The sequence below is a fragment of the Mastigoproctus giganteus genome, chromosome 1, assembly GCF_048544385.1.
Source record: "Mastigoproctus giganteus isolate SK-2022 chromosome 1, ASM4854438v1, whole genome shotgun sequence".
In the NCBI taxonomy this organism is placed as follows: domain Eukaryota; kingdom Metazoa; phylum Arthropoda; class Arachnida; order Uropygi; family Thelyphonidae; genus Mastigoproctus; species Mastigoproctus giganteus.
The window spans coordinates 178,268,944-178,293,219 of NC_143575.1; the positions used below are offsets into that span (position 1 = coordinate 178,268,944).

Genomic DNA, 24,276 nt, shown 5'->3' on the forward strand with positions numbered 1-24,276 from the left:
GAAATAACGGATGTTATTACCAGATAATGCGTTGTTCCAATAAACCACATCATTTTCCTAAATGTAAATTCTGCCGCATTAACTCGCGTTTTTGAACAGAGCCACCTCAATAAATCGGGATGGGGTGGGGTGGGGTGGGGTGTGGAGTCGGAATTATAGAATATAATTAAATGTAACTACATGTACTTTCAAGTTGCAGTTCATAAAATCAAGAAATATTATCCACAGTACAGTCAAACTACGTTAATTAAGACAGACTTAAATAATGTATTATGAAAAGAAAAAGAAAATTTCATGAAACTGTTTATATTTAAAACAAAATGGAATATAAAGAGTTAAAGTTAAATAGAGCAAGAATAATAACACAATATTTTAAACAATAAAGTTTAATTAATGTGCTTGGTTTGGTGTTTTTTTTTTTTTTAGGAGCGTTAGCAACTAAGGCCATTTTGCTCCGGGGATATGTGGTGGTCATTCCCTGACCTTTCCGCATCTGGTTGTGACGGGCTCGAACCCCGGTCTAATCAAGAAGCGTGTGCTACGCATTGCTGCCCCTGCCCACGGAGGCGTCAATTAATGTGCTAAACGCTAATAACTACAAATTTAATCAAATGTAGACGTCCTCCCCACTGGTATTGTCGTATTTGAACAAATGGGAATTTCTGTTATGTAAAGGTCCTATCGTTCTTATTTCTCTTAGAATGTAAAAACATGAAGGAGTTTACTTATGGATGAATTAATGCACACATCATTTATACTACCAAGGTAGTTTTTTAATGCATCGTTTTAATTATATCCCATATCATGAATACCTTCACAGTAGCTATGGTATTGCACTTCCTCGAATAAGTAACGCTTCAACTATGGAGAAGACTACTGTTACTTATTCTTGGCGGATACCACCACCCAGACGGCACCGTTTCGAAGCTTAATGGCTTCTCATTGGTTCAGGTACCCTGGTGTTGCAATGATTTAGTCTAAACGGCATATTTTATTTATTTTTTAAATTTAATTAATTAGTTTATTATTATTATTTTTTTTTATTTGCTGGTTCCACCGGTTTGGGCTCCCAGTGGTATGGGATTTGCTGGCATTCACTGGAGTTAATGCAACAGCAGGGCACCTTCCCACCCACCGATGAGAAGCCAATAAGCTTCGAACGGTGCCATCTGGGTGGTGGTATCCGCCGAGAATAAATAACAACAGTCTTCTCCATACGTAAAGCATTACTTATTAAAGGAAGCGCAATACCTGGCAACTCGTTGTGAAGATATTCACAATATGAGATATAATTAAAACTACTTTGGTAGTATAAATGATGTGTGTGTATTAACCAATACATAAATAAACTCCTTCATACTCTGAGGCTTTAGCCAACAAATGTCTTTTAGATGTAAAAACATTTTTTGAATTCCTTGTCAGAACTGTATATACCTTTATTGTAATTAGTAATAATATGTAATTACATTGATGACTGACGCAATACCCATAACAACAGTAATTAGAAGTGGCGCCTCCGTAGCCAGGTGGGAAGAGGCAGCAGTGCGTAGCACACGCTTCTTGATTAGACCGGGGTTCGATCCCGTCACAACCAAATACGGGGATGCGGAAAGATCAGGGAATGATCACCGCATATTCCCGGAGCAATATGGCCTTAGTTGCTAATGCTCCTAAAAACCAAATAACAAACAAACAGTAATTAGAAAATTTAAGCGTATCGAAGTGGTTACCTTTCTTTCAGATTTGAACCGTCTAGATTACTGGTCATAGGGTTTTCTAAAGAGGGGAAACCCAAATAGTAATGAATGCTTCCATAGTCAGCTTTCCTTTGCTATTCATAATTTCATTGCTCGAATTTGAAGCAGAGATACATTTTGAGATACAAATTGAGGCTCCAAAATAAACGCTGGTTATTATGTTTTATTTTACATCAATTAATGTGTTCACGTCAAAATATTTACATAATTTTACGTTATTTTATGACCACCCTGTATAAGTTTGCACAGTGACAAAATTTAACCGACGTATCCTAATATAATTACAAGATAAGAGCCATATTAACTGGCCCATTATGACTGGAGTAGTCGATGCTACGAAAATGAGCAATGCCAATCACACGACACTAAATACATCTCCAAACTGTGTTTTACTTTTGAGTATGAGCTGAATTTTATGGGTTACATCTATGCTACTTATCACGCTTGCATAGCAGTAAGTGTGGTGGGGGGGGAGGAATTTGGGAATGCCTGCGATAAGTATTTTGACAGCGAATCGATTCCCATTCTTTGACTTTAACACGTTTCGTTTCTGATAAATTAATATTATAGTGCCTTATTTAAACTTATCTTGAATATATCTTATTTCATTTTATATATTTATTTATTTTCTTATTCTTTTTATTTTGTAAATGATTGAATTGTACAGAAAGACTTTGATACTAATGGCATAACTTTAAGCACTGCTATGATAAAACTACTTCATTTTAATGTGCATATATGTTAACAAGTATGTTCCCACTAAACCAGAGACAACCGAGAATGAATTATCAAGTTACTTAGATTCTCTTGAACAGCTGATAATTCAGCGAGTATTTTAGTACTGTACTCACAAGACTGAAAATATTTGATAACTACTTGTCGTATCTGCGTGATAAAGCACTGACAAAGTAAGGAGCTAAGTATAAACAGACAAACCTCCAGCTCCACAGCATTGGGGCTGGAGGTTTGTCAGTTATCTTACTGACAAACTGAGTTATCTTCCACACGCTTATCAGTTATCTTACTGATGGTCAAGCGTTATGAAGAGAAGGTGAGGAAGAGAGATATAAAAATACCACCTGATTTCATCCAGTTATCTGTCCAACTATTCCATAAAATTGTACACAAGCATTCCAGTTCTAAAAGATTACATGGTAATGTTGTTTAAACAGTTAATAGAAGGTTTTGGTTGAAAGAAAATCTTATATTCGGTTTAAACCTATACTGTACTTCCTTAATTTAAGTATATGTCCTTTATTTAAAGATGTAGACAATATTCGGTACGGAACATTCATCTCTTGGACAACATACTATTAAAATTCCTTTACAATATATACTAGGGGCCTCTGCCCCTTGCTCGCAAACCCAGCACATGCTTTTATACGTAAAATGTAGAGGTATGACGGAGCAAGTCAAATCTTTTCTGGATAAAAGACACACGTGTCGAAACGAACTGATCGACATCTAATCAAATATATAAAAGAAAACAAAGTTTAAGAAAAAAACCCATAAAAAGTAAAACTGTGTGAATGAAAGTTATTATTAATTACATATTCTATCTTAGCCTCTTCACCGGACAGACTGATGGCTATGCAGGCCCTCAGGAGCCTCATGGTTATCCAAGCTGACACCATGCTGTAGCTTTTCCTAGCTGGCATAATGTGGGATGCTGACACTGACCATTAGGGTAACCTCAAGGCCAGTGTGGGACAGAACTGCAAAAAGCACGCTCCACCATAGGAATCTCTTTCCCTGTATTCTGTTATTCCTACCACCTGGGGTGGCTGAGTCTCCTTCCCCCACCCTGTGTGACCCTACCCTCTTTTGCCTGGTGGCTCACCCCACCATCCTCTGGACAAAGATGGGTGTCCTGTGCCAGGGGTCCCTTTACTGTCTTCCCTTTTAAATCAGACGAGTGCCTCAATACTGCCGCCTCTGTTCTCTACCCCTTCGATCCCACCTTCTTCCTACTCCCCCATTATGTCCTTTCCAATATCCCCCCCCCCAGCTCTCCTTGGATGTCTAGGCTACCGCAAGGTTCACCCCGTCAGAGTTTTCTTCTCTCCTAATGTGTCCTGGCCAAAAACAGAATCTGTTATTTCTAAAAATGTATCTTTGATGAATTGACCATCAGAAAATGGTTGGAATTGTTTTTTTTTTTTTTTTTTTGCAAGAAATGACTCACTTTAAATGATGCTACAATTACTGCTTTAGATTGTAAATTATGTGTCACGAAGAAATTCTGTCGTGCGAATAATATGGATTTAAGTTATTTGTAATTTATTTTTTCTAAGGTCACTATTAGGCGGAAAATCCGATTGGTATTTACCATGGACTAAATTTACCTTTTTGGGTCTATTCACGGAAGCACTGCAAATCAAATAACATTTTTCTTTTATCATTACAAAAAAGTATTCTAATTCCCACTCTTGGTGAAAATGATACGTTTTACTCATTTTCGTAGTATTCATTTTAAATCAAAAGGTATTAAATTAAAGTATAAGTATATTCCAGTTATTAATATTAAGTAAGTTAAATAAGAATTCGACCCATACACTATGCTCTCCACAACGTAACCGCGCTAATTTTCACTAGACAAGCCTAGCGGCTGCGCGGCAACAAGAGTAGTCATGTGGTTCAACGGATTTTAATAAGCGTATGCAGTTGGGCGCATAATAATAGCAATATTTAGATTTTGACTAATCTATTTATATATATATATATATATATATATATATATATATATATATATATATATATATATATATATATATATATAAAAGTCGTAGTGATCGATCGAAATTAAAGCCGCGATCGATTTGTTGACCACCCCTACCCTATGCATAGCTCCTGACTGAAAAGTAAGACAGAAGTCCCTTAGGCGCCTCCGTAGCCAGGTGGGAAGGAGCAGCAGTGCGTAGCACACGCTTCTTGATTAGACCGAGGTTCGAGCCCGTCACCACCAAATACGGAGGATGCGGAAAGGTAAGAGAATGCCCACCGCATATTCCCGGAGCAATATGGCCTTAGTTGCTAATGCTCCAAATAACAACAGAAGTCCCATTTTTTTCTATTGAGAGATATATGACATAAATGTGGATGTAATTCAATTTAATTGAATTATATTCCTTTGCGGTGTTCGAATTGGGTGGGAACGCCATTCTGGTTGTTAAAGTTATGTTTTATTTTAATTAAGACCGAAGCTTTCCGACTGAAAAAAAAAAAGTTTTCCAAAATGTCAAGATGGTCAACTATGGATTACAAGTTCGAATAATTAATCGCTGTAGCAAAATGTCAGAACCAATAAGAAATGGTTCTCATTGTGTTGACACTCCCCCTTACTGTGTACTAACACTGTGTTGGCACTCCACCAGTTTCTCATTTGTTGACTGAACGATACTATAAACCTCAGACAAAAATCAATAATGCCATACCCGCCAAACGCGTCGCCGTTTTTAAGATCTTCCAATAATATCCCTCACAATACGTCCCTTGAGTAACGAAGCATACCGGCAGACTTGAAAATATGCTGCCCAACAGATCCAACTGTGTGAAAATGGAGAGCGGGACGAAAAATATTACTGATACCCATCCGACAAATAAGCTGCACACTTGAAATGGGAAAAAAAGAAAAACCGATAATGTTTTTAATAAGGAAATAAATTTTTAACCGCATACTAAAGGCTGTTGATTAACAATTGGTAATGTTTTCAATTGTTTCAGCAACAGTGTGCATTTTATTATTATTCGAAGCTGTAAAAGCTCAATATCGAAATTCGATGAAAACACCTGCTTGCAGTTACAGAATCCAACAACATATTTGTCATGCGTAAGAGAGGGCATGTGTGAGAACAATGTCTGAAAGACAGAAACTTTATTGATTTTCTTAGGAAAAAGCTCAACTGGATGCTGACTAGACTATGATACTTAACGAAGTTTTGGCGAGACGAAATGAGTGACGCAAAAATGCACAATGAACGGTAATATTTTTTAAAGAAATTTTATAGCAAAAAAACCCAATTCTTTCTTAAGAGAATATTTAGAATAGAGAATAGAACATACCTTTAGTAACGTTCAGAAGCCTTATAGAGTACATGTCTCGCCGTGTGGCGTCGGTACTGGCAGTAAGAACCAGACATTCAGACTAGTAGATAGGGGATCATAATGTTTTGACTGGACAGCGTATATACCCTACCCTATACACAACTCCTGACTGAAAAAGTAAGACAGAAGTCACTTTTCTCCCTTTTTCATTTCTTGAACGATTATATACAAATATGATCTGGAGTTCTCACAAATTCAGACCTTTTACAATAGTTACACGCTGCTTTTTATGCCTTGGTTATGGTCATACTACACAGTACTGTACTCATAAGTGTCCATCATATGGCCACTGTGCTTGCAGTGGGCTCAATTCATTGCATGAACTGTAAAAGATGGAAGCGGGATTGGCACTATTCAGTTAGGGATAGCAACTGCCCTGAATATTTAAGAACTTTAGAAACTACAATATTATGGACAGCAGATGCGTAGTGGATCTCATTCAATTGTATAAAAAGTAAATTTTCATTCTGAGGAGCATTTTGAGCATTGTAACGTCTCTTATTCATCTGTATATAGTGTGAATATCAATTGCTCTGATTTTTCTAATAGTGGATCTGTGGAAAGTTCTATGAATATTGACTTGAATTCCGATTTTGAATCTTCTGTTTCAGATCGTTGTAGACTTAACATAATGCAAATAAATGGGCATAGATCCAGAAGTTATGGATGAAATTAGGCTTTCGGCTGAGTAACATTGTATAGATCTAATAACCACACAGACTAAAGTGCAATTTAGTAGGGACTGAAGGGTCTTGAGTTTTTCCTTGGCAAGTAGAGTCATCCAGCCTTTTCTTTTAAATAGGATCCCAACAGTTGCATTGTTGTTTTGAATAATCGTCTGGAAATCACAGTTATAAATGGTTTATGTAGTAAACACGCTACTTGCATACACGTTACTTTTAAGTCGCTGAGCTTTTTTCTAATATCCTTGTACTGCCCACCATCTAATGACTTTGAGGACTCACTGAATTATTTAGAACATGCATTAAATGTTATAAATGCGGAGGATGTTATTTGTTCTGATGTAAACGCTAAATCATCTATATGGTACAGTAGTTTCTCGGACTCTCGGGGTCAGCTGCTTGAGGATTTTATTATAAGTAAAAACCTTAGTATTTTAAACAGACCACAACCTTATTTCTAGTCATTCAGGAGAAACGAATATTGATGTCTCCCTGGTAAATTCAACTTTTGCTAACTCCTGTTCGAGCTGGACACTCCAACCTTCTTGGACGCTAGGCGATCATTGTGCAATATCCTTTCAGATTTCTCAACAGTACCGGTCCAGAGCTAGTTCGTTACAACCATATTTTATCAGTTTCTCGATAAAAAAATGTTGATTGACCTGTATTTGACTTCTCTATCAATACTGACTTTCCTAGTCAGAGTTCTTTACCTGGTGATAATAAATGCCCTCATTTTGGCTGACATTATTCAGAAGGCGATACTTAAAGCATCCCCGGAAAAATGTACAACAACCTGCCGGACCTTCGGAGGGCTTATCAGAGACATAGATCGGCCCCAAACGACGAAGTTGAAAGATAGTATTCTCAATTTAGAGATATCAAAAGGCGTTATGTTAAAGAAATTGCAACTTGTAAAAGAAATACCTGTATTAATTTCATTTTGTTCAGGGAACTGGAAATGCTGATCCATGGGGTGTTTTATACAAGATTAAAAAAAAAAAAAAATTCTGTTTATACTCCGGGACGACCATACGGTTAGAGGAGTTCACAAGGTAGAGAGAATACAAGAAACAGCACCGTATTTAGCAGTCACCGACTTGAACCCGGGTCACTCAAGGTACGTGTACTTATGCCCCCTCTCGCTGACCACTCGGCTACGGAGATCTCTAGAAACAAAAAAGTCTTTTCATCTGAAATCTTTGCAACGGTAATAGAAAACTCAGTGGAAATATTAATATAACATTTACTGTTTCTCCTGGACAGAAACAGTAAATGTTATATTAAACAATCTTTTTCAATTGAAAATATCTTCATCATCCGTATGGATGATGAAGATATTTTCGATGATGATGATGAATTAAAACCTGTAATTATTTTGAAATTAATGAACAAATGTCTTCTGGAGGGTCTTTTTCCTTTTTGCTGGAAAATGGCTTTAGTTAAACCGAATAAGCCTACTTCTATAATCCTCGTTCATTTAGACCAATCACTCTATTGCCAAACATTGGAAAGTTGCTGGAGAGACTAATATCACTTCGTCTTGATAGTATTTTGGATGATAATAACCTTCGTTCTCCTTATCTGTATGAATTTTGTCATGGATGGTCTGTTAAGGATGCTTTGGTAGATTTTGTCTATAACATCGCAAATTCATCCAGTAAGTATACTCTGGCTATCTTCACTGATTTCGAGGGAGCGTTTGACTCCCTTTGGTGGGAGAGCACTCTCGATCGACTTAGACTTGCTAGCTGCTCCAGACTAGTTAAATGCTACCGATGTGGAACACACGAGTCCTCCTCCCAAACAAAATATTTCGGTGAACCACTGGTGTTAGATGACTCTCATCAACAGGTGCAATACCACCACTTTGTTTATTGGAGGCTTGAAGTGGTGGAACCCATATTTAGTCTCTAGAGCTAAGTTCCGGTCAACCCTTCCCTATCTCTTCCATCATGCAGTATGATTGATGACTTTTGACGTTATGATGAACAGCGTGGCGCGATCCAATATTCCTTACATTTCGAGGGTACAGCTCTAAAACGGTGTTTGCAGGCCGGCCGCGAGTTAGTACACCAGACCGAACCTATTGGTAACGCTCTAGGAGGCTTCCGGATCAGCTAGTGTATAATCTTGCTACCTCTACTCTGCCAGATAGTGACTGGAGGGAGACCGAGTAGTGTGTATGAGGGGAGCATTGTCGAGCCAACGTTATGTCAAGGATCTGGGTATATTCTTACCATGTGTACGCCATATCCAAAAATTTCAATAATTCATACAGCATGTCCCACCCACTTTTTCTTACTATTGAATACACCATGAATTGTCAAACTAATAGAGCACGCTTATCTGCAAAAAGATCTAAACCTCCCAAGCACTTCCTAATTCATTTCACAAATATACGTGGTCTCAATTCTAATCTTAACGATGTCCATTTCCACTTGCAGTCTTCCAAACCCCATGTACTCTTTCTGACAGAATCTCAGTTATCAGTTGATTCAACTACTGCTCATCTCAGATGCCCAAATTATTCGCTGTATGATTCCTTTCGCCTCAAAGGTGGTACTTGTGCATATGTCCATTCTGATATTCCCTGTCAGAGACTTGGAATCTCCTATCTTTGATCTTCTCTGGCTTAAAATCTCTACATCTCATTGTGTCAAATTCATCTGTTGTCTCTACCCTTCTCTCAACTCCACTAATCACTTGGAGCCTTTTGACTTCCTCTTTGCAACTTCACTTTCTCCAGTCCAACTTTCCTAATAGTAAGGTAATTTTCCTTGGTGATTTTAATGTTCAGAACTCCAGCTGGCTTCCGTTTTCTAGTCACACCGACCCAGCTGGTCAAGATGCCCAGGCTTTTGCAATTACTAATGACCTTGCACAGATTGTTCATTTATCTACAAGAATACCGGACAATCCTAATCATACAGCCTTGATCTTTTTCTCGCAAACAACCACTCTAAGTACACGGTCGAAGTGAGAGGTCCTTTAGGCACTTCAGATCACAACTTGATTGTCTCTTCTCAAAGGGAGCCTTTATCTCATGGCTATTCCCAACCTCGTGTTGTTTGGCATTACAAGAATGCAAAATGGGATGACCTGCGAGATTTCTTTTCTTCTTTTCATTGGTCGGATTACTCTTTCAAAACTTCTGATGTCAACGTTTGCTCAGATCGTATCAGTGAAATTATTCTTGCAGGAATGGAATCCTTTATCCCACATTTTCCACTTTAAAATCTCGTCCTTTATCTAAACCTTGGTTTTACAATAAATGTGCTAAGGCTGTTCATCAAGAGAAGAACGTTGCATATCAATACACCCATTTCAATGGGTGTATTGATATGCAATGGGAGGTCAATACACCCATTTCAATTCAGCACAAGCTGGACAATATAAGAATAGTGTAGCAATAGCTTTATTTGACAGAGTAAGATCACACTGTACCACTTCTGAGGATAAAGAAAAAGAAATTAATCGTGTCACGGCAGAACTTAGAAAGTGCGGATACCCCCAGAGGATCCTGGATAGATATAGTAGAGGAGTGTCCGAACGTAGGGAGTCGTTCATTCCGGTAGCCACGGCATACATCCCCTACTATCCGGGCCTTACTAAACATCTGGCAAGAATTTTACGGGGTTATGGGACACGCTGTGTACAGCTTCCTGGGCGGAGGCTGTGCACAGCTGTGTCTCAGGTCAAAGACCGCATACCAAAAGATCTTAGTAGTGGAGTGGTTTATAGAATAGAATGCCCGGATTGTGGGGAGTGTTATGTGGGGGAAACAAAACGACGGCTCAGGGATCGTCTGGGTGAACATTTAAATGCCATAAGAACCGCTGAATACAACAAGTCTGCTGTGGCCGAACATTTTTGGGAGAAGCAGCATCAAATCTCCCCGGAGGACGCTATTATTTTGGATCGTGCACATGGATACTGGGAGCGTAAATGGCTCGAGGGTTTACGGATTAGTTCATCCAGTAGGAATACCATCAATAGAGATAGAGGTATACGTATTAATCCTATCTTTGAAACAATTATATTAAGGTCGGATGAACGGTTTTCTTTGCCACGTTCCCGAGACATTTCCGCTTCCAGTTCTGACCATGTGCCGATTGAACCACGTGGAGAAATACCACGTGTGGAGGTACCGTGAGCCTGCTACTTAAGGAGATGTTGCAGGAAGTTATTTCACTGCTGAAGAAGGGAGCTGACGCTCCCGAAAGCTTCAGGTTTTTAGCGCTTTTATGTTTTATATTTTAGCCAATTTTATTGTAAATGATCTTTTATTACAGTTTTTAGCATTCCGCAATAGTTTATTGTAAATATTTTTGTTGTTGTCATATTAAATTTTAAATTTTATTCAATGGTCGATGTATGAATTTATATATATTTTTAGACATGAGTTTTCCCGACCTCAGAAGCCTCTTTCAGGACTTGTTTCTAATTCTTCGGTTTCATTTTCTACCTACACCAAAGCTCGCAACAATTATAAAGCAGTTATTAATCAGTCCAAACTAGAGTTTGAACAGGCTAAGAATAGAAAACTTGCTTCTTGCCCTAATGGTAGCCGAGCATTCTGATCTCTTGCCAAAGCTATTGGCCGCAACTTTTGCCCATCTCTGTTCCCACCTCTGTCCAAACCACATGGTTCTGTTGTCACTTCAGCCAAGGTTAAAGCTGACCTGCTAGCATCCCATTTTTCTTCCAACTCATGTATTAATGATCTTGGTAAAACAGCTCCCACCATTCCCAACACGCTCCATTCAATTTCTCCTGTGGGCACTGCTCTTTTGAATTGGCTTCTATAATTCCCGCTCTCTCTTTCAAAACAGTCCGAACACGTGCCGCCACCAGCCAACATCCATTTACTGTCCAACTTCAAACTCACAGAACCAACTTTTCATCTTCCTCGTTTATTCATTCAACTGCCGTTTTCTGGAACAACCTTCCTTCATACGTATTTCCTGAAAATTACAGTCTACAGAAGTTCAAGTCCAATGTCAACAAATATCTTCTTTCGTCTTCTCAACCTCCAACCCAAGCACGGTACTAAGTACTATAGGTTCTAATACCTCTCGTGTTTGGGGTTTACGGAAAAAAGAAAAAAAAAAAAATGAAGTCACTAATCTCACACACAATTCTAAGAGGGTTTTTTTTTTTTTTTCCCTCTCTCTCTCTCCTCATGCATGAAGAAAACAACGTAGCGCAAGGAGTGGGGAGAGAAATGAAAAATTTTCCCAACATGAATTTTCACACGAGTTACAATTATTTCTCAAACCCAAAGTAATGATGCACACCAATGTGTATACAAATGTAGTCAACGACAACATTCTAATTTTCACTTGAATAAACACAAATGTACCTGGTTAATAGAGAAACAACTACACCGCCACATCTGTCACCACGCGGATTAGTTACCCAATATAGGGGTGAGGAGAGATAACTACAAGGAATTTGCTTTCCTACCCACAGCTGCGGTCGTGTTGTAATCATGTCATGTCACTAAGGGCAGAAACACTATTATCACTTCACGAGACTTCACTTGTATACATGACTAACGTCAAATGTGGGGGAGCTATATTTACCGATTAGTTTATTGCTCGAAGAGCACTCTTGTCGTTGGCTGCATACACAAGATAACACGTCGGGCTTCAAGGCCCAATGACATTGTCAGGAGCTCAGATTTTTCTGTTCGACCAGAAATTTCGTTAGGCGTGACCGCGTGACAAGAGGAAAATGGAGGAAATGCTAATATAAAATTAAATTTGAAGTAAATAATCTGTTTTTAGCGCACAAGTAAGAATAACAAAAAACAACATCAAGGACGTTGCTCCTGTGCCTGTTCCGAAGCACCCTCCACTTCGACCAGCTACTCGGCATACTCACCGCAAATGTCCAGTCGCAGGGACGCTCAAAAATGGCCAAAGGAGGAAAATAGACCAACAGAATTACAATTAACAAATTGAGAGGATAAACAAATCGATCATTTCAATTTGCACAACTCATAACAAGTTCTTACAAGTTCAATTTTTAGGGTTGAGAAGTAGTTTTTTGTTGTAATTAAATTTCATTAAAAAATTTTTTGTTTCGTATTTTGACAGAATAAGTCCTTATTCAAAATTAAACTTGCAGTATTTTAACTTTCCTTAAATGTATAAAAATTTTTCCTTAGTGCTGATTGAATTTCGAAATTGCGTATTTTGCCCTTGAATGTCATCCTTAATTGGATTATATAGGAAATTAATTTTTATTTTACTCATCCGTAAGTACATCTTATAACGATTTTCATCTTCTTCTAAGCCCTGCAGTAAATGATGGAATTTGCCTTTTTCTGTTCTCTTCCAGTTTATGTCGTGTATCCATTTGCTTACTCTTTTGTTTTCTCGGCTATATGAAAAGCGCATGCATTTTCTAAATCTGAAGAGGAGGACGAACTGTGGCAATTCATTTCGCTTCAGCTTTCCTCAAAGAGAATGACACATATACAACGTTACAGGTTGCCAGACGTATCCCTTTTGGAATTAATAAAATTTCCAAGATACCCCTTTTTTAACATTTGAAATGGGTAATTTTAAAAATGCAGAAATCATAAAAACACAACCTGTTGAGATGATTATTTAGAAAGAAAGAATTAACTGACGATAAAGTTGTTGTTGAAATGCACCCTTAAAGACTCAAAAACGACAATCTATCCTATTTACAAAGAGGGTTATAGAATATTTATATTATGCTTACTTTGTAACCTTTTTACATTCTACTTGACTTTTTTTTTATTTCGTTGTAATGCTCAGTTTAAGGCTCAGGCAACAAACTTTTTTTTATTTAAAATTCCCAATATCAATATCGATTTTCTGTATGAAGAACATGTTCTGTTGAAATCATTCCGTAGAAATATTGAGACAAAAGATCTCAACAATACCACAGATGTTTGGACGAAAATTTTAAATGCATACGAAGTACGTAATACAGAAAAAAATATATTAATTTTGTTTTTGCTTTGCCTCACTCAAATGCAATGAGTGAGCGAGTATTTAGCTATGTTTAACGCATGGAAAGGATAGAAATAAATTAGACCTACAGAATGTTGAAGGAGAACTGTTGCCGAAAACCAATCACAATATGTCATGCAAAGAATTTTGCAAAGAATTTTACGCATATGTAATAAAAAAATGCAAAATTTTTAAAGAAAATTCGCTCAAATGAGAAGTATTGCTAGGTAAATATTTTCTTTTTGATAAACTAAATCAGGTTTATTGAATGTGTATTGTAAAACAATTATGTAAAATATTTGATGTTAATATTTATAAAAAGTTTCCTTTACTCTTGCAATAAAATTTTCCGAATTAAACGAATTAAAGCACGAGCTATAATTCGGTTAATTTTATTAAAATTCGACTAATTTTGCATTCCACGAACTTGTAAAGATCAACAAAATATAAAATTAAAATGGTTGTTATTAAAATTGTTCGATTTTCTTAAGATATAATGCGAATACCCCTAAACGAGGACTGAATACCCCAAACATAAGCATGAGTACTTCGAGATCAAATTTTTGGCCATCCTACATTACAGTGCCGCTACTCATCCGACCAACTTCGCAGTTTACACTACACAGGGACATGACGAGAGTCCCGTGACGTGATAAGTGTTTTTACACACAATTCAAAACAAATTTTAGTGATATACGGTAATTACATATAATGAACACAAAAAAATAATATCCTCCTCAGCAGAGACGCTAAGTGGAAGCAGACCAGACATTTGTTATAACTGGAAGGTCTCAAACATGCAGACCAACCGGAAGGGGCTTATCAAGAAGTTACAGCAACTTCAGGAAATTTCGGTTTTGACTGATGCATAGAACTAATAACAGTGTTTGTTGTTTGTTTGTTATTTGGTTTTCAGGAGCATTAGCAACTAAGGCCATCATATTATTATTATTATTATCATCAGTTTATTTCTCTTAGGAGAACACCCGGTTACAGCCACTGGCTAGGGGGTGATCATACATATACAACTATGTTACAAAATGTCATACAATTATAAATACATGTAATACATGATATCTGATTTATAAGTACATTTTATCTAGAATATAAAATATTTGAGTTATTAATTACTCGCAAAGACTTTTACTACTGAACTACTGTAAACTGGTAGGAACATAATACCGTGACAATTGAAGCATACCTTCTGCTTAAACACACACAAGTAGGAGTTTCACCATATTTACATAAACACAAATATTTACAGCAAAACAACGTACAACATATGAAACCACGTGACAACAGGAATGACAGCGACACAGTAAAATAAAAATTGAAAGTTCAATTTTCCAGCAGTCGTCTTCTGTGGGGATTAGAGTGGGGTAAGTAGGTCAATCCTGACACCTATTTCTTGATGAGGTCGGGTTTCCTAAAGCTCAGTGGCGCGTGCCTGGCCGGACAAGGTACTGAAACTGTATTCTTACATCTGTATTTGCAAGTAAGAATTTCTGAGAACTTATTTTCTGTAGGATTTGCAATTGCAGAGCTTTTCAGAATTGATATTGAGGTTGTTGAATAGCTGGATGGTGTTTGCTGGAAAGAATCTTCCGAGGCTATCCAACTGCGTAAATGCCACTTTGAGTTGCGGTTCCTTATCTGCAACTCGTCTTGGTTTTTCGCCGGGTATTATTATCCACTCTCGGGCTTTCGGTGAATCCAGTCGCCCCGTTAAAAGCTGAGCGAGGGTCATTATGTTTCTTGACGTGATTATTTGTCTCCAGGGTGTGACCTCTAAATTGGAGTATAGTATAGCTCTTGAGATGGTAAAAGGCTTAGCTGAAATTCTGTTCAGCCATCTCAAGAGCCAGTATTCGAGTTCTAGAAAGACCAGATTTGTGCCGCGTACAGGGGAATAGGAGTAACACATCTGTTGATGTATTGCTTCATCAGACTAGGGTCTCTAATACCGGTGAGCTTCTGCCTGGTTGCCCAAAGCGCCGCGTATGTTTTGTTACGGATATATGCGAAGTGCGGGCGGAAGGTCAGGCCTTCGTCCCACTTGAGTCCAAGATCAACGTGTGACTGCGCCTTTTGGACGAGGATGCCGTTCACAAATATTTCCATTTTGTTTGGCTTTATTTTATTTGTGAAAGTCATTTGTGCCGTCTTTTTTTCATTCAACTGCAGCCCGATACAATCTAGATACTCTTGAAGTTCTTTTATTTTAGTATTAGCCACTTGGTTGTGGTAGTCAGCTGATTTCTGATCTTCTGAGGCAATAAAAATTTTATATCATCGGCGTATATGATGAAGTGCTTCTTGTTCTGGGCTAAGAAGGGTTCAAGGGCTATGGCAAAAATTGTGGCTGACAAGACTCCGCCTTGCGGGACACCTTTATCAACCTCAAACGTTGCGCACATGTTTTCGTTTGTCACCGTAATTTGTCTGCGGCGAAGAGTGCTCTTTAATAAATGGAGGGCATTTCCTGTAATGTGAAAGTAGTCCCGCAGAATGACTATTAGAGCTGGGATGGATAGAGGTTCAAGAACCTCCTTTTGTGATAACCAGACTCCCTGGAGCGCCTCCACGTGGCTAGGGACGGGAGTCAGGACGCAAGATATATCTGTTCTTGCCTCCTGGCTGCAAAGTCTCCAGGTGCCGGCATACAACACTCAACAAAACAAACACTCAAACAAAAACCTCCCCATACACACACTCGCCGGCTTAAAAAAACCTACAAGAATCATTGCGGCAATAGGGGAAACCCTGGAGGCTGCAGTAAACAAAAATACTTTGAATACTTTGTTATCATACGCGGCTGCCACATCTAAAAAGACTACGTCCAACTGCTGCTTGCTGTTTAGTGCCTGCTGGATTCTTAGCAGTGTCCCCATGAGGTTGGTGATGGTTGATCTCTGTGGAAGTACTGAGTGCAGCTATTCTGGCCTGTGCTTAAAGCAATGCTCGATAATGGTGTGCAGGATTGGTTTTTCAAAGATTTTTTGCAAAGAGCATCCGACAGCGATTGGTCTGAAGTCTTTTACAGATTTTGGGGATAGGTTTTACAAAATAGCTTTTCCACAGCTTCGGGAAGTTCTCCTCCATCAAAATTCTCTGGAATATGTGTAGTAGTACATCGATAACAGCTACAGATTTTGATCATAAATAGTGGGAAATTATCTGGCCCAATTGTTGCTTTATTTGGGAGGCTGTTGATTGCACTTTTTAAGTTGTCTCTGCTAATACTGACTTCCTTTAGATGTTCATTGTTAGTTACAATCCGATTACTATTGATAGATTCCTTAAACCTCTTGATTACATCTTGTATCCTGTTACTGTTTGCTTCGCTGTCAATTTGGTTTTCCTTGAGGGGGTGTTCCGAAAGTGGCTTCGGTCCATTCCTTAAAGGATGTCTCTGTCATTTTATGCACTAGGCTTTTGTTTTTTGCTGACAATTCTTTTGCTTTTTTTTAGTTTTGCTTTAGCCATATCTATGTGTGCCTGTTTCTTCCCCTTCATGAAACGTGCTCTTTCATGTTTGTACCGGGTGCGGTCCTCTGGATGCCCAGTTCTTTTCCATTTCCTGAACAATTTTTGCTTATTTTTGAAGATTACTTTCAACTGTGAGTTGAACCAGGGCTTTGCCCTGTCTGATAATTTTATTTCCTTAGATGCTCCTTCTTCAGCCATATGCATGAGTGATTGTGAGAGCGCTGATAAGGCATCATCAGTGCCCAAAAGGTATAGGTTTTGCCAATTATATGTCATCAGATGTTTCAGAATGACGTCACTTTTAATATATTTTGAGGAGAAAATTATTTGTTTCACTTTTTCGATGCGGACCAGTTTGGCGGATGACCCGGATTCTTCTTAAAAGTGGCTTCACACGTGAATGGTTGGTGATCCGAAGTGAATTTCATGTATTCCTCAACTTTATATCTGGGGTATTGTAGTATATGAGATCCAGGCACTGAGTTCCTCTTGTTGCTGGTGTTTTCAATTGGATCATGTTTAAAGCTTTCATTGTATCGTCCAACTCGCTTTTTGCCTCCCGATGTTTTGGTAGTGGCATATTTAGGTCCCCCATTATGATTGCGTCTGTGTTCCTGCTCAGGTTTGAGGTGAGCCACATAAGAAGCTCGGCTCTGTTTTCTTTAGTGTGCTCCAGTGGTAGGTATATTACGCCCAATTGCAATCTCCTCGTTTCCGTACCAAAAGTGGCAATGATAGCCTCGAAATTTTTCGATTGCGCCTCGAGTTCGTTGACTACTGAGAATTTTTTCTTGAAAAGAATCATTACACCGCCTCCTCTTTTAATCTCTCTTCCATTTGCGATGCAATTGTAACCGGAGGAGTGTGCAAGGGCATCCAGGTGTCTGTTATTATGGAGCCATGTTTCAACTAAGCATATGCAATCATTCTCCGAGTTGAGTAGTAAGGTTTGTAGTGCGTCCAGCTTATTCGTCCACTGTATTGTTATTATCACATCACATCATACAATAAATCATAATAGTATACAGCAAGCAAATAAATATTATAAATGAATGGGTCGGAATGCTCCGGGGATATGCGGTGGTCATTCCCTGACCTTTCCGCATCTTCCGTATTTGGTGGTCACGGGCTCGAACCCAGGTCTAATCAAGAAGCGTGTGCTACGCACTGCTGCTCCTGCCCACCTGGCTACAGAGGCGCCCCTAATAACAGTGAGTAGCTGGAATGAGGAATACTTTCTGAAAATTTTTCTACAGCACCCTCACTGGTCAATTTTTGTATGCGTAATTTACGTACCCTAGGGCAGAGCTGTCCCTTTCATTAGGCAAACCTAGGGCGTCGCCTACGGCGCATTCCAACAAAATGAATTTTTTTTTTTTTTTTTTGTGATAAAAAAAAAATAATAATTATTTAAATTAAGGAGGAAAGTTTATTTTGCGATAATGTTCCATGTCGTATTCGCCCACTGTATTGTTATTATCACATCATACAATAAATCATAATGGTATACAGCAAGCAAATAAATATTATAAATGAATGGGTGGGAATAGGTAAGCTTGTTGGCAGGTAGGGTGATGGATAGATAGGCGGATGGATGGTAGAGAACACAACTGGGCTGCAAATTTTAAGTCTCGCCCAGGGCGCTTGAAACCTTTGCGCCAGCTCTGCCCTCAGGTAAATACCGTTGATCAACACAACTGAAAGGCTGGAATTGAAATCATATTTATTGTAAATGCAATGCTATTATCCAATGCAAAATAACAGACAACAAGCGCGCCACTAAAAATCATTAATCAGAGAAAACGTCGTTTCAAATCAGTTTGGGAAAGTTCTTTCTCCTTGACAATTTGCTTTCAGAATTTAACGATTACTACTTAATAGTAGACACAACTATGTATATATTAAGTGCAATAGCATCATTAATACACAGCCATTTCTGAATAAACAGAATATTTATAAGGCGGTATCGTTTTAAGTTATCTCATATTGTGAATAGCTTCACAACGAGGTGCCATGATATTGCACTACTTCGAATAAGTAGCGCTTCACCTAAGGAGAAGACTAATGTTACTTATTCTCAGATAGGTACCACCACCACCACCCAGACGGCACTGTTTCAGGGCTATTTGTATATGTGGGGGTTAATAACTCGACTATCCACTTGTCCCTATTAGACTTAGAGAAGCAAAAAGGTAGAGGGAAAGTAATAGGAGTGGAAGAGGAAAAGAAACGGTGTAGAAGAATGAAAGGGACAGTAACTCCTTCAATTCACACCACTCAAAAACTCAAACTCTTCAAATAGGCAACGCCTCCCCAGTGGAGAAGGCTGTTGTTACCTATTCTTGGAAACTCCGGACATCATCAGGCTACCCCTGGTGCCGTTTCAGGGCTATTTTGTATTTGTGTGGGATAATAACTCAACTATCCAGTTGTCCCTATTAGACTTAGAAAAGCAAAAAGATAGAGGGAAAGTAATAGTAGGAGTGAGGAAACGAAACGGTGCAGAAGAATGAAAGGGACAGTAACTCCTTCAACTCACACCACTCAAAAACTCAAACTCCTCGAATAGGCAACACTTCCCCAGTGAGAAGGCTGTTGTTGCCTATTCTTGGAAACTCCGGACATCAGGCTCCCCCTGGTGCCGTTTCAGGGCTATTTGGCCCTTCTTCGGTGAGTGGGTAGGTACCCAAGTGATGCAATGCTAGCAAAACAGTTATGAAGCATAACTCCACAATATGAGAGATGCCTGATGGTGTATGATGTATTTAGACTAAGATGCATTTAGGGCTAAAGCCCTCAAAGCTGCAAGCGAATTTAGACTATGTATATATTAAGTACAATAGCATCATTAATATATAGCCATTTCTGAATAAACAGAATATTTATAAGGCGGCATCATTTTAAGTTATATCTCATATTGTGAATACCTTCACAACGAGTTGCTATGTTATTGCACTACTTCGAATAAGTAACACTTCACCTGAGGAGAAGACTAATGTTAATTAGTCTTCTCCTCAGGTGAAGTCTTCTCCTCGGTCTCAGATGGATACCACCACCCTACAGGTACCTACCCACCCACCGAAGAAGGGCCAAACAGCCCTGAAACGGTGCCGTCTGGGTGGTGGTATCCACCTGAGAATAAGTAACATTAGTCTTCTCCTTAGGTGAAGCGTTACTTATTCAAAGTAGTGCAATATCTGGCAAGTTGTGAAGGTATTCAAAATATGAGATATAACTTAAAACGATGCCCCCTTATAAATATGCTGTTTATTCAGAAATGGCTGTGTATTAGTGATGCTATTGCACTTAATATATACATAGTCTAAATTTGCTCGCAGCTTGAGGCTTTAGCCCTAATTGCATCTTAGTAGACGCAACATAATGCACTGAAGATAGTAGTACCAAGGTTTCTATTTAAACGAATAGGTTGAACAAAATATGTTCTTTTATCTGGTGGGATCAAGAGCTGGTTTGGTGTGATCGTTTAATGTCACGTAGGTTTCGCCTCTGCCTATATTTTTTTTTTTTTTTTTTTTCAGTGAACTACTACTTCTGCTTATTCAGGCTGCGCTTTCTACGTCATTTAAATAAATTTTATGTTTTGGATAATTGTATAACCCGAATATTTGTCACGTTTAATTCTGTAAGATTTCTTTGTAATAAGTATACGTACAGCACTAACTGTAGGCGAGTGCGAGCGTTGTGCACTGGGCTTCCGCCTGTAATGAAAGCATAAAGAGCCCAAGTTTTTAAGCTTTAACATAAAAAGTGCCAAAGAACCCTGCCTATTACGCATTTTCACTGTGGCTATACTTGTACCTAATCTTGTTTATAGATAAAAACACGTTCCTTTATATACCGAAAGGAACTGCATTTTTTTAAAGTTTATAATTGCACCTAAACGCTCTTTTTATGCATCATATATACTTAACTTTTTATTTTATTTTTATAAAACTGATTTAGAACACTAATCACTGGCTCCTCAAACCTATTTTTTGGGATTTGCTCACATTCATTAGAAATACTGGCAACCATAAAATCATAAACAACAAACTAAACACATTTAAACTGAGGCTTAAATAAAATGCATATCCTCTTGAGAGAGAGAGAAAAGAACATCGACACCTCCTGAAAAAATATTATACTTTTACAATGTTTAGGAGAAAGTTCCACAAACGGTTCTTTTTCCATTATTACGGCGGAGAGAAAAATAAAATATGAAAACTCGCTAAAAAGAGTTTAGTAGTAATGACTAAATAATTTATACTTTAAGATATTAAGGCTTTTAAATACACAATCTAAGCATCGCTACAAAGTAACGTACCTGGTTACAGATCCACCTAGAACTGGTCTCTTTTCCGGATACTACTATACTAATACAATATTGTGCTTTTTATTTTACAGTTTCGTGAAACGCTTAACCTCGTCGATTGGACTGCCGAATAGTTTGTTCATATTGAAGCCCAATCTTGTAAGAACAAATTACTATAGCTGCTGGTCAGAATATCAACCCTGAAACAGGAAGAGTGATTGTTGAAAATTTGCTCTACTGGAGTGAAACGCTATAAATGCAACGCTCGACCTAAGATTTTATGGCATTCTCTAAATATTTCATGCTTCGAACAATGAAAAACAAGTAAATCGACTATCACTCTTCAGAGACTTCTATGGCCGGAGGTTAGAGACAGCTTGTTACGCTTAAACGTAAATGAACTTAACATAAACGGGAAGTTTATAAGGTGAAGTGAGTTTCTCTTTCGCACAGCGAGCTCAAAGGAACCAGAATATGCATAACTCGATTGTTTCCTCATAAAAAACACATGTGCGAAGAGCAGATTACTAGAATTAATAATTTTTCAATACTACTTGTTTTTTTCTGCTTACTATTTTTTTTTTTTTAACTTTGAAAATTATTTTTAAAAATACCAAAGCAATTTTTATAGTTTCGTAGTACTTAGTGGTACTTAATGCTTGGTAGTACGCGAAAAAAAAAAAAAAAAAAAAAGTTGGTAAAACCTCTTGTTTTTGAGGTTTTCAAACTTTTTTTTTCGCAAACCGTTCTTCACAGAAGTAATGTTTGCATGGATATGACCCTATTATGTGGGAGAGAATTATATAAAGATCCGAAACTCGGAAAGGTAGAATAACAAGTCACAACTACGGTACATTATCATCTTCTTAGTATGAATAAAAGTAGACAGCCAAAATCTGTTGGGAGCATTGCACGTTGCAGTAACAATTATAATGTATTTACAGACCTCACAAATTGATTTATGTCAGTAAATACATAATAACTGCAGGTGTTTAGAGGAGATATTGCGACGTGCAATAATTTATTTTCTGTAAATAAGATACTTCGGCAAATTTAACGTAAGATAACGGCGAAGTCGAGCCAGGCTGTCTACTATCAGATAAACGTATTATATCTGTGGACCCATCATTAATATTGGTCAGTATTACATCGAAGCTGACAAGGCAGATGGACAAATTCTCTGAAAGGATCTGTTACCAAGTGTTTTATTCTAAATATTAACTTTACTGTCTTCAAAATTATCCAACAACAGCGTTATTCAGGTCTTCAAATGTCTTACATACTCATTGGCCATGGATCCCTTAATGATCCCTTTTTAGATTTAATCTAGCCAACTCAGCCAATTATATCTGTGGTGATCCCGTGAGGTTTGTACTACTGCCCTATTTCTCAAGATATAAGGACGGAATTTATCCAACAAATTTCATGATTTACCCTGGATGACTGATTTTTCATTCATCGCCTACAAGATAACCTATCTCTCAGAATCACAAGACTATTCCAAGGTGTTCATAATCTCATGGCCTCGTCCTCTGCGTTGGCACCTGCTGGTTCCTCAGTGTTACCGTCACGTTACAGTTCATGCCCTCTAGTTCACTTTTAATGGTTCCCAATCCTGCAGCAGCAGCACCACCATTTGAGACTGATTTTGTTTCCAGTCCACTGGTTCCTGTGAGGGATTACACCCCTCTGCATGGTTTTCGATGTTTTAACTAATAGCTATTTATAACTCAGTTTTTTAACACTGATTTCAGAAAGTTATTCGTTTTTTTCTATCACGTACCGTATTTTCAGAAATCACTTAAGTTGACGCCATGAGCTGTATTATGAATGTATTAAGTTTGGAGTAAATGCTAGGAATTTGTAAACTAAAATCTTCACATGTTGGCAACATTGCCTTCGCTCATTATTTTTTTCTTGACCTTGAGAGCTCCATGCAGCAGTGTTTATCAGTGTGAGCTCAGTTTATTTTGAGGTTATCGTGTCAAACTTGTATTGAAAAGTGAGTAATAGGTCTTCACACAAGTTTTTGAACAATCCAAACTTATTTTGTTATAACTGTGAATGTTATGTAGCCCTTAAGCTAAGAAAAGATATTACAGAATTTGTAAAAAATGTGCACTGTTCTTATTTTGCGGTGAAACTAGACGACCAAGATAAACAATGGGCTTCACATAAAGTTTACTAAACCTGTATTGACGCAGAGATCGTGGGTAAATGGGAAAAGAAGGCTATGCTATTTGCAATTCCCATAATTTGGCGGGAGCCTCCAAATCATTGTGATGGTTATTACTTTTGCTTTTCGTAAAGGGATACAATGCAAAGGGTAAGAAGGAAATTGTGTATCCTAATATTCCATCTGCCATTAGACCAGTCTCACATGAAGATAACCTGCCGATTCCATTCTACCCACTTATATTGGAGACTGCAGCAGCAGAGTGCTGAAAGTGAAACTTCTGAAGATGAACTTCAGAAGCAAAGAATATGTAGTTACCAGTTACTCCAACCAGAAACGCCGCTTTAATATTACTGCCACCAGAAAGTCGCTTGCATAGTGATTGTTAATGATTTTCAGTGGATGGGAATTTCTTGATCATATTCTTTAGATCAGTGGTTCCCAAACTATTGAGATCTATGGACCTCTTCAAAAATTGTGTGCGCGCGCGCACACACACACTCGGTTTTCTGAAAAGAAAATTCGAAGTTTAAAACAACAACTTTATTCTTATTTTTACTTAAATATATAACTTTATTAATCATCAATTTGCTATACATACAACGAATAATTTTACCAGTTCTAGAGGGTCTTTCGCGAACATCTAGAGTCTAGATGATTTGACCGCGCTCCTAGCGATCAAATCATCTACAGTTGTCTGAACCACAACAGCTCGGCGGCAACGTTTTTCTGATGATGATGAGGAGATTGAAAATTGTGTCAC

General features: G+C 38.0%; 1 protein-coding gene across 3 annotated transcripts in view; it reads right to left on the reverse strand.

The window, feature by feature from the left end:
* LOC150091327 (beta-1,4-N-acetylgalactosaminyltransferase bre-4-like) overlaps window positions 1–24,276 on the reverse strand; it is a 334,677-nt gene that overhangs the window by 152,414 nt on the left and 157,987 nt on the right. The gene's annotated exons all lie outside the window — the stretch shown is intronic.